This window comes from Clupea harengus, chromosome 15 (genome assembly GCF_900700415.2).
Source record: "Clupea harengus chromosome 15, Ch_v2.0.2, whole genome shotgun sequence".
Taxonomy (NCBI): Eukaryota; Metazoa; Chordata; class Actinopteri; order Clupeiformes; family Clupeidae; genus Clupea; species Clupea harengus.
Window position 1 is genome coordinate 6,083,571 of NC_045166.1, and position 9,840 is coordinate 6,093,410.

The window sequence follows — 9,840 nt, forward strand, 5'->3', positions numbered from 1 at the left end:
TGGCAGACATGAAAATGCTAAATCCTTGCACAGCAGATCTCTCTCCCTCTCTCTCTCTCCCTCCCTCTCTCTCTCTCTCTCTTTATCTCTCTCACTGCCTCAGCTTTCTGTCTCTCTCTTCCTATCAAACATGCAAAAGACACTTGCTCTTCATTCCTTTCATCTGACAGATAAATTCCCAGTTTCTGACACACTGTCTCTCTCTCTATCTGTCTCCTTCTCTGCCTTTCTATTGCGCTCTGTCTTTCTCTCTCTCTCTCTCTCTCTCTCTCTCTCCCCCTCCCCCTTACCCAGCACATCCTGCTCTCTCTTGGGAACTCATTGAACCCAAAGCTCTTGAAGCAATCGGCTGCCTCCCTCCCTGCCTGCCTGCCTGCCTCCGTGCCCTGCTTGTAAGTCTGAATTTTAGCTTGGCTCTGCAAATCCTCCGAGTCCTGCAGACCCACTCAAGCGAGTCCCTGAGTCACTCAGTGACTTTGTTACCAGGGCCCGTGTGGAGAGGGGGGGAAACACAGAGGGGGGAGGGGGGGAGGGAGGAGAAGAGAGAAGGGGGGAGAGGAGGGGTGGAAACTCAAATGAAAACTCAATCAAACCGTAGTCGGGGACGCAAGGGGGAAGTCTCAAGGGCCACGTTATGTCATGTGTAAAATTATGACATCCAGCAACATCTCTCTCAAGCACTCATTCACTCTTTGCAATGGCATGAGGCTGTTTGCGGTGTGCCATTGGCTAACTTAACAGTTATGACGCTTGTCTACCAGCAGATTACTCTCAGAAAACTCACAAGCTGACATGGATGAAATTATTCTATCAGGCGCTGATGGTCCTTTACAAACATGGGACGAGATAGCACTGATGCTGAATCAGGACAGCCTATCACAAAATGTCCTTCTACTAGTTTTGAATGCATTGGGCACTTAATCTCATGTAAATGAGCTGCTAGCGTTTAGAATATGCACTGAAAGCAAACACACCAGTGAATGAGTGGCAGTTTATCAGAAATCCACTTACAGTAAATATTAAGAAGTAATTCATTCCCCACATTACACATAATTGAGTGTTCCTTTCGTGCGATTACATAAATAATGATTTTTTTTCCTGTAAAGAGGTTGATAATTCAATTCTTCATGGAAAGACTGCACAAAGACTTCTCAATGGCTGTCTGCTGCATTAGTCAGTATGGGAAGACACTGGGGTCCCAGGGGAGGTGAATTAGGGCTGCAGACAAAAAAAAAAACTGAAAAACTTCAAGGTTAGCCTACATACAAGGATCAGCACAAACAAATGTACGGAGAACAAAAGCAGAAAAAGCAATTTCATGGTTCCTTGCCTTCCTCACCCAGAACTTACAGAACTGACTGAGATATGACCCCAGAGGGGCAAGTAAAAAAAAAAACACACCCAGCATAAGAGTGGAATCTTACTGTCAGGCCGCAGATGGCTGCCTTGCCGGAGCACGTGAGTGAAGGGTTTTTAAAATCATTAGATGAGATTGGATTCAATGTTATTGTCATTGTGCACAGTACGGGCACATAGCCATTGAGATGCTGTTAGCATGTTAGCTGATCTGAGCCAGGCCTGTGGGACACGAAGAGCACATGACAAATGGAAGGGGTGGGTTGAAATATGTGTGTGTTGATGCCCAGCGTGACAGAGGTTGGGTTTTTTCACCGCAGTGCACAGAACACAGACTAACAGGGTAATGAGGTCAGAGAGGGGACTCACAGATAAGCACGCACACACGCACGCACGCACGCACGCACGCACGCACGCACACACACACACACACATGAGCACGCACATACAGATATTTTCAGACATACACACACATGCAGACACACACACACACACCCAAGCACACACTTACAGAAGCTCCCCCACAAACACACACTCCCCTCCTGTCTCTCTCTCTTACACACACACACACACACACACACACATGTACACACACACATTCACATCCACAGACCCACTCATAGACACAAACACACACACACACACACCTACACACACTCAGCCTCTAAGGGCATTGTGCTCCACTGACTTGCTTACGCTGACACACGTTTGGCCTCTCACTCGCTCAGCAAGCATCCTCAGAAAGCATTCCATTATGTTAGCACATTCCACCATTAATGTTTCAGATACATTCACATGCACTGCTCTGCATGGCCTGGTGGAGGAGGAACTCAAAAGACTTTAAAAGAATTCAATCAGACTTAAGTCAATTATTTAAATCAACATTCCATAAAATATTAAAATCAATTAACTCGTCACATGCATGAATAACAAATTCAGAAACCTTTTGTATATACAGTGGGGAAAATAAGTATTTGAACCCCTGCCGATTTCACAAGTTTGGCCACTTGCAAAGAAATGTGTGATCTATAATTGTAATGGTAGGTGTATTTTAACAGTGAGAAATAGAATATCAACAAACAAATCCAGAAAATTGCATTTTATAACATTTATGACTTTATTTGTATTTGATGCAGAAAATAAGTATTTGAACCCCCAAGCAAACAGCAAGAATTCTGGCTCCCAATGACCAGTTACGTGCCCAAGAAGCACACATATTAGTCCTCATTAGCCCTAACAAGGTACACCTGATCTCAACTGGTGACGTGTATAAAAGAAACCTGTCCAAAGAATCATACTTCACACCTTCAACCTCACCATCATGGGCAAGACCAAAGAGTTGACCAAGGACGTCAGAGATAAGATTGTAGACCTTCACAAGGCTGGAATGGGTTACAAAACCATCGGCAAGCAGCTTGGTGAGAAGCAGACAACTATTGGTGCGATTATTCGTAAATAGAAGCAACACCAAACAACCGTCAATCGCTCTAGGTCTGGGGCTTCATGCAGGATATCCCCTCGTGCGGTATCGGTGATCATCCGAAAGGTGCAGAATAACCTCAGAACTACACAGGGAGAGCTTGTGAATGATCTCAAGGCAGCTGGGACAACAGTCACCAAGAAAACCATTGGCAACACACTACGCCGTAATGGTTTGAAGTACTGCAGCACTCGCAAGGTCCCCCTGCTCAAGGAAGCACATGTAGAGGGCCGTCTGAAGTTTGCCAATGAACACTTGAATGATTCTAAGGAGGATTGAGAGACAGGATGTGGTCAGATGAGACCAAAATCAAGCTCTTTGGCATCAACTCGACTTGCCGCGTTTGGAGGGGGAAGAATGCTGAATATGACACCATCCCCACCGTCAAGCATGGAGGTGGAAACATTATGCTTTGGGGCTGTTTCTCTGCCAAGGGTACAGGACGACTCCACTGCATCGAGGGGACTATGGATGGGGCCATATAACGTGGAATATTGGGCTTGAACCTCATTCCCTCATTCCCTCCCATTGAAAACGCAACCTTAAGGATTTGGAGAGGATCTGCAAAGAGGAGTGGACCAAAATCCCTCCTGAGATGTGTGTAAACCTGGTTACCAACTACAAGAAAAGTCTGGCGTCTGTGCTTGCCAACAAGGGTTATTCCACCAAGTACTAAGTCATGTTTTGCTAGGGGTTCAAATACTTATTTTTTGCATCAAATGCAAATTAAGTCATAAATGTTATAAAATGCAGTTTTCTGGATTTTTTTGTTGATATTCTGTTTCTCACTGTTAAAATACACATACTATTACAATTATAGATCAAACATTTCTTTGCAAGTGGCCAAACTTGCGAAATCGGCAGGGGTTCAAATACTTATTTTCCCCACTGTATGTCCTTTAGAAAGGGCTTATTTTTATCATTTTATTTATTTTATGTATTTTTACGTATAGCACCAGGGAAGAAGGGGTTACATATACAAACTTACATAAACATATTTCTACTAAGGATCTTCATTACATGTTTCACAACAGTTATCATGACTGCACACTAGTACTAGCACTGTATGATGTAGAAATGGCCGTTTAGAAACACTAGTTACTTTTTTTGAAGTGTGCCGTATTGTCTATGAATTATACAGTACAGTGTAAGACATGCGTCCTGGTTTGGGGGCAGGAGTCACCCAGAGCTCTTAACCCAGAGACCCCACGGAGACACTGGCCTGTCAGAGGCGCTCAGAGGCAGCCAGCTCACGGAGCTGGAGCAGGAGCGGGAGCTGGAGCTTTCCTGAAGAGCACTGCCTGGACCCCCCCCCCCCAACCACCCTCCACTCTCCACTACCAGCCCCTTTACCCTCTACGTGACTCATTCTCACTGCTCTCCTCACTTGGACAGGTGTGCGAGAGAGCGCCAGCCAGCCAGACGACTCCTCCTGAGGGAGGGGGAGGGGGGAGGGAGGGGAGAGTGCGGACGGGCGGGGGAGGAGGGGGTTGATCTCTGGGGCCGAGCGCCAGCTTGAGAAAGGTCAGTATGGACTTGGCCGGACGCACACCGAGCCCGGTGACCCACTCAGCCCAGACGGGCCGCTGCGGTCACCGGCTAAAAGGTTCCCAGGGGCCGGTGTCACAGTGGGAGAAAGTCAACTTAAATTACAGCAGCATCGCCCCTCAGTTTACTTTAACCCCATCAGTGCCAATACACAGGCCTCTACAACGCCTTTAACCCCCTCAGTGCCAATACACGGGCCTCTAAAACGCCTTTAACCCCCTCAGTGCCAATACACGGGCCTCTACAACGCCTTTAACCCCCTCAGTGCCAGTACACGGTGCCAATACACGGGCCTCTGCAACACCTTTAAATCCTATCCAGATCTTCAGCAGTGTCACAGGAGAATGCACCCCTGAAGACCCCATACAGACTCAAGTCACACACAGCTCAAAGAGTCTCTTTCCATTCCTGTTTCATGTCCAAACAGAGTATAAAGCTTGAGTCTGTTTTCTCTGTCAAGATTTCATATCAAAATCTTAAAGTTCTTAAGAGAATCAGCAGTACAGGGGGGGGGGGGGGGATTGTATTTTCCCCACTTACACGACCTTCTCTTTTTTAAACCATGACTTTAGTAAGCCAAGGATCACTGCCAACACAAGCCTACCTCCAGAGATTTGAGAGTGTAGAGACCTGCTAAGTGTACATGGCATTTAGGGTTAGCTTACCATGGCATGGGGAGAGAGTGAGAGGGATAAATAACTTACTGTTCAACTGGAAAGGAGTGCAGTGAGATGTGCAGACGCTGAGCATAGCCTTCAGCGTAGGTACTTTGATGGTGGCAACCTGGCAGATGATTTGTGTGTGTGTGTGTGTGTGTGTGTGTGTGTGTGTGTGTATTAATTAAATATGTTTTGAAATAACAGTTGAAATGATCTTGGATTTAATGTTAAATTCATGGGAAATACAGCCACAGCTCTAAGTCTTGTTCTGTCTTGTGGGGCTGACTGGAGAAATAAGGGTACTGCACAGGGTGTGTCATAACGCAAAATGTTTTTCACTCCCAATCTTCCCTCGGGTACACTGGGCATCTTGCTCATTACCACAAAGAAATAAACAGAAATGTACTCAACCCAGACAGCTATTTATCACTTTTGGACTGCCACATTTCAACAAAAACTCATACTACAATTTTTGTATATATGCAATAAATATACATGTCTGTGCAGTTCTTTCACCCTGTTTTGGTTGTTCAAACCAGTATCCAAAATGTGGCAATTATCACAGTCACTCATGCAGACCAATCCCAATCCTCACAGAGTAATTAGCCAGACGGAGAGCAGCGACCAGATGTTGATACAGCGGAAAGGCAACATGAGATTCCAGTGAAAACCAACGGAAAGTTGTGAATGTGCACAGGGTCATGCTATGACGTGACCTTAGACTGAAAACTGTGCACAGACCCGCTGTTCACCTCCTAGACTGGATTCCTTAGGTATGACCTCAGCGCTTTTTCACGTGTGAACGGAGCTGCAAGCCATGCTTTTGGGTCAAAATGTCTCTCCGTCAGACGCTGTGAACTAAAACGTTTGAGTTTGGGTCCGAGGTTGCTAACGAAGCTTACCAGACTGATGCCGTCTGACGCGGTAGCCACACACACACACACACACACACACACACACACACACACACACACACACACACACACACACACACACACACACACACGCGGCTTGGCCAAACGGGGACCGCGGCAGCTAACCCCGGCTAAGGTGCGGACCCCTCTCAAGGTTGTGGTCTTTTCCAGAAAGTGTGTTCAAACAAATTCCCAGACGATGCGTTTCTCTGATGCATCTGCTCCCCTTCTCCCCCTCTTCCTCCCTTTTCCTCCCTTCTTTCACCAACAGCTGCTCTCATGGCCTGGGCACTGCTCTGGGCTTTGGTTATGTAAGGACTGCGCAATCATGGTCCCCCCCCCCCCACCTCACACACACATACACTCACACACGCGCACACACAGACACAGACACAGACACACATACATACACACACAGACACACACACACACACACACATTGTATCACATTGCCAGTGGGCATATGAGTCTATATTTACACTGGCCCTGTAGGCATCCACACATCCACACACAAACACACACACACACAAAATGGCAAGGCTAGGGAAAAAACACCCTCACCAGCATTTCCATTTTACAACACTCAAGTCTACTGGTTGGATGCTCAAAAACTCAATCATGTCAAAGTATTCAAGAAAAAGCATTGCAGTAATACGTGACGTGAAGGTCAACAGAGAATGGCCTGTAAAGTGCTGGGGAGGGGGCTCCCTAAGGCAACGGGAAATAATTTGAAATCGTAGTTTTGAACTAAAACTTCAATTAAAGAAATTAGATCAAATCAACCGAATCAGGCAGCGTGAAACTCACTAATTGCGTACGTTCACTTGAGTTTTATTTTATAATTTTTTGTAAAAGTGCGCCCCAAGGCCTGATCGATTGGAAGCTGGCTCCAGCAGGGGCTTCATTAGGGAAGCTGCAGATCGCGTGTGCTGCTGAAGCGAGTGATTCACGGGGAGGACGCACACTCCTCCGGAGCCGCAGGCCCCACAGCCAGATGGACGGGCCCCCCCCACACCACAGCATCCCAGCCAGTGGTGCCAACCCCCCCCCCCCACACACACACACACAAAAAACTTCACACCGCCACGGCTGTCGTTCATTTACATTTTCATTTAGTCATTTAGCAGACGCTTTTGTCCAAAGGGCCGTACAAGGGAGAGCTACAGTCAAGTCAAGCTACGAGCAATAGAGACCTAGTGTGTAACAATAAATACTACTTTACATAAGAAATAGAAAAAAAGAAGTGCAGGTGTTAAACAGAGCTTGACTGCTAGATATACAGACTCAATCTATATAAACTTTGGGAGGACAAATAACATACCAAGACTGGATGCAAGTTCAGAGAACACTCAATCACTTTATTTTGTGCAGGTGCATCAGCTTTTATAGACAGTCACATGACACACACACCTGAAATGCATGAGCAATAATTGGGAGCACAATCAGTTGTCAATTATTCAATGAACAGCAGGAATGTAACTGTTGTAAGTGCAAGTTAAGCACTAGTCGAAGTGCCAGTTAGGAAGGGAAGTGCTCTCTGAAGAGTTGGGTCTTCAAAAGCTTCTTAAAGGTAGAGAGGGACGCCCCTGCTCTGGTAGTGCTTGGCATTTCATTCCACCAACGTGGAACTACAAATGAGAATAGTCTGGATTGCTGTACTTGCACAGACGGCAGTGCCAACTAGACGAGCGCAGCATCCTGGGTGTAACATTTGCCCTTACAAGAGCATTTAGGTAGGTGGGAGCAGAACCATCAAGCACTCTGTAGGCAAGCATAAGTGACTTGAACTTAATGCGAGCCGCTACAGGCAGCCAGTGGAGCTCAATGAGTAGCGGGATGACATGTGCCCTCTTGGGTTGGTTGAACACCAGACACGCTGCCGCGTTCTTGATCATCTGTAGTGGTTTCACCACGCATGCCAGCAGGCCCGTTAGGAGGGCGTTGCAGTAGTCAAGGCGGGAACTCACAAAGGTTTGCACCAGCAGCTGGGTGGCATACAGGGTTAGGTACGGCCTGAAAGTCAGTTGGTCATCAATAATGACCCAGAGGTTTCTTGCTGTTTTGGAAGGAGTCAATAAGAGATACGGAGTCAATATTGATATAGATGTTGAGGTGGATGACCTGTTTGGCCTGTCAGTTCCGTTTTAGCCAGATTCAGCTGAAGGTGGTGATTTTTCATCCATGTGGATATATCAGCGAGACAGTCCGAGATCCGCGCCGAGACAGTGGTGTCGTCAGGAGGGAAAGACAGATACAGTTGAGTATCATCTGCATAGCAGTGATAGGAAAAACCATGCGAGCGGATGATAGGGCCCAACGAGGTGGTGTAAATGGCAAAGAGAAGTGGTCCCATAACCGAGCCTTGGGGCACCCCTGTGGTGAGGCGGTGAGGTACAGACAGCTGACCTTGCCATGACACGTTGAACGAGCGCCCCAGTGAGGTCGTTGGTCGCTCACCAAATCTCTTCTAACACATATCTGTCTATTTGATACTTGAACATGAATCCAAGGTGGAAGGACTCCTCCTATCCCATCTCTTGGTGCCGAGTCCCCAAACCCGCCGCCGCTGCTGTCGTACACAAGAGTTTCTTCAGCACAAATCCTTCTATTAGACACTCCATGTGAATTATTTGAAATAGACGGGATTGGCAGGATTTGTGTGTGATCAGACAGCTCAGCCTCAACTCAAGTAAAACTCAAAGACCATAAGAGGCAGCATGGACTGAATTCAGATTTAAAAAATGTATGACGTTTCCTGGAAGAAACATATTCAAGCTGAAATGCTGGTTGGTGTCTCCAACACTGCACCACACCAATCCCCTACTTTCAACTCACTTGCCTCTTAGCCAGAGTATAACAGCATTATAGGAAATGTAGTCAATGCTCACTGCAATCAGACATATTCCAGAGTATAACAGAGCATTATAGGAAATGTAGTCAATGCTCACTGCAATCAGACATATTCCAGAGTATAACAGAGCATTATAGGAAATGTAGTCAATGATCACTGCAATCAGACATATTCCAAACCAAATCCATCGTCAGTCTTACTCTACTCTTCTCTCCAGAACCTCATCATAGCCACTCATGAGTCCTGTCTGCTCTTCTGGATGCTTTTCGTTTGTTCAATAGAGAGACACACGACACGAAACCAAAGGGGAATGAACAAATGCGCTTGTGAGAAAGCATGTCCTTGAAGAAGAGTTGAGAGATATAAAAAAAATAATAATAATAATTATTTCATTTTTTTCTTAAAAGAATTGTCAGAAAGTGTTTTCAAGCACAGTGAGGGATGAGCATCATCATACAGTCTCAGTTGTAAAGCATCATATAAGATGGGGCAGCCTGCAATCCACTGATGGGATTCTTTTTTCACATTCGCATACATCCAGTTGTCCACTGCTGACACAACTTGTAAAGATGTTAGAGGAGAACATTGCAACAACTTTTTCTGACTACTTGCCAGGAAAGGACCTGGTTTTTGACAGCCGCCCTATACCGTCAGCAGGACAAGCCAGCCACCCTATACCTTCAGCAGGACAAGCCAAGTCCTCTCCCCCCCCCCCCCTTCCAGGCTGTCCCCAGCGGGGTGCACAGGTGGTGCCAGATACACGGAGGCCGACCCTGAGCCCCGGGATGACTTCTGCAGGAGGACGCAGACTCTGGACAGGACTGATGGCCGCACAGGTAACACAAAGTCCTTCACCATATGCTCATATACTCACTTACGCAACCTGCCAACGGATGTTAGGCTTTAAATGCATGCTTTCAGGTTATCCAACCCCAGAAACTCGATCGGCTAAAGGACTTTCGTTCTGACACTGTTTCTTCTGTGCACTGAAGAAACTGGCGTTTGCTTGATTAAATCGTCTCTCCCATGTCC

At 46.5% G+C, this 9,840-nt stretch overlaps 1 long non-coding RNA gene across 1 annotated transcript in view; it reads right to left on the bottom strand.

Moving 5' to 3' along the window:
* LOC116223746 overlaps positions 1-7,536 on the bottom strand; it is a 16,950-nt gene extending 9,414 nt beyond the window's left edge. Inside the window, exon 1 of the long non-coding RNA XR_004165242.2 lies at positions 7,279-7,536. This is a non-coding gene — a long non-coding RNA (uncharacterized LOC116223746). The remainder of the gene's footprint in view (positions 1-7,278) is intronic.
* Between the last annotated feature and the right edge of the window lie 2,304 nt (positions 7,537-9,840).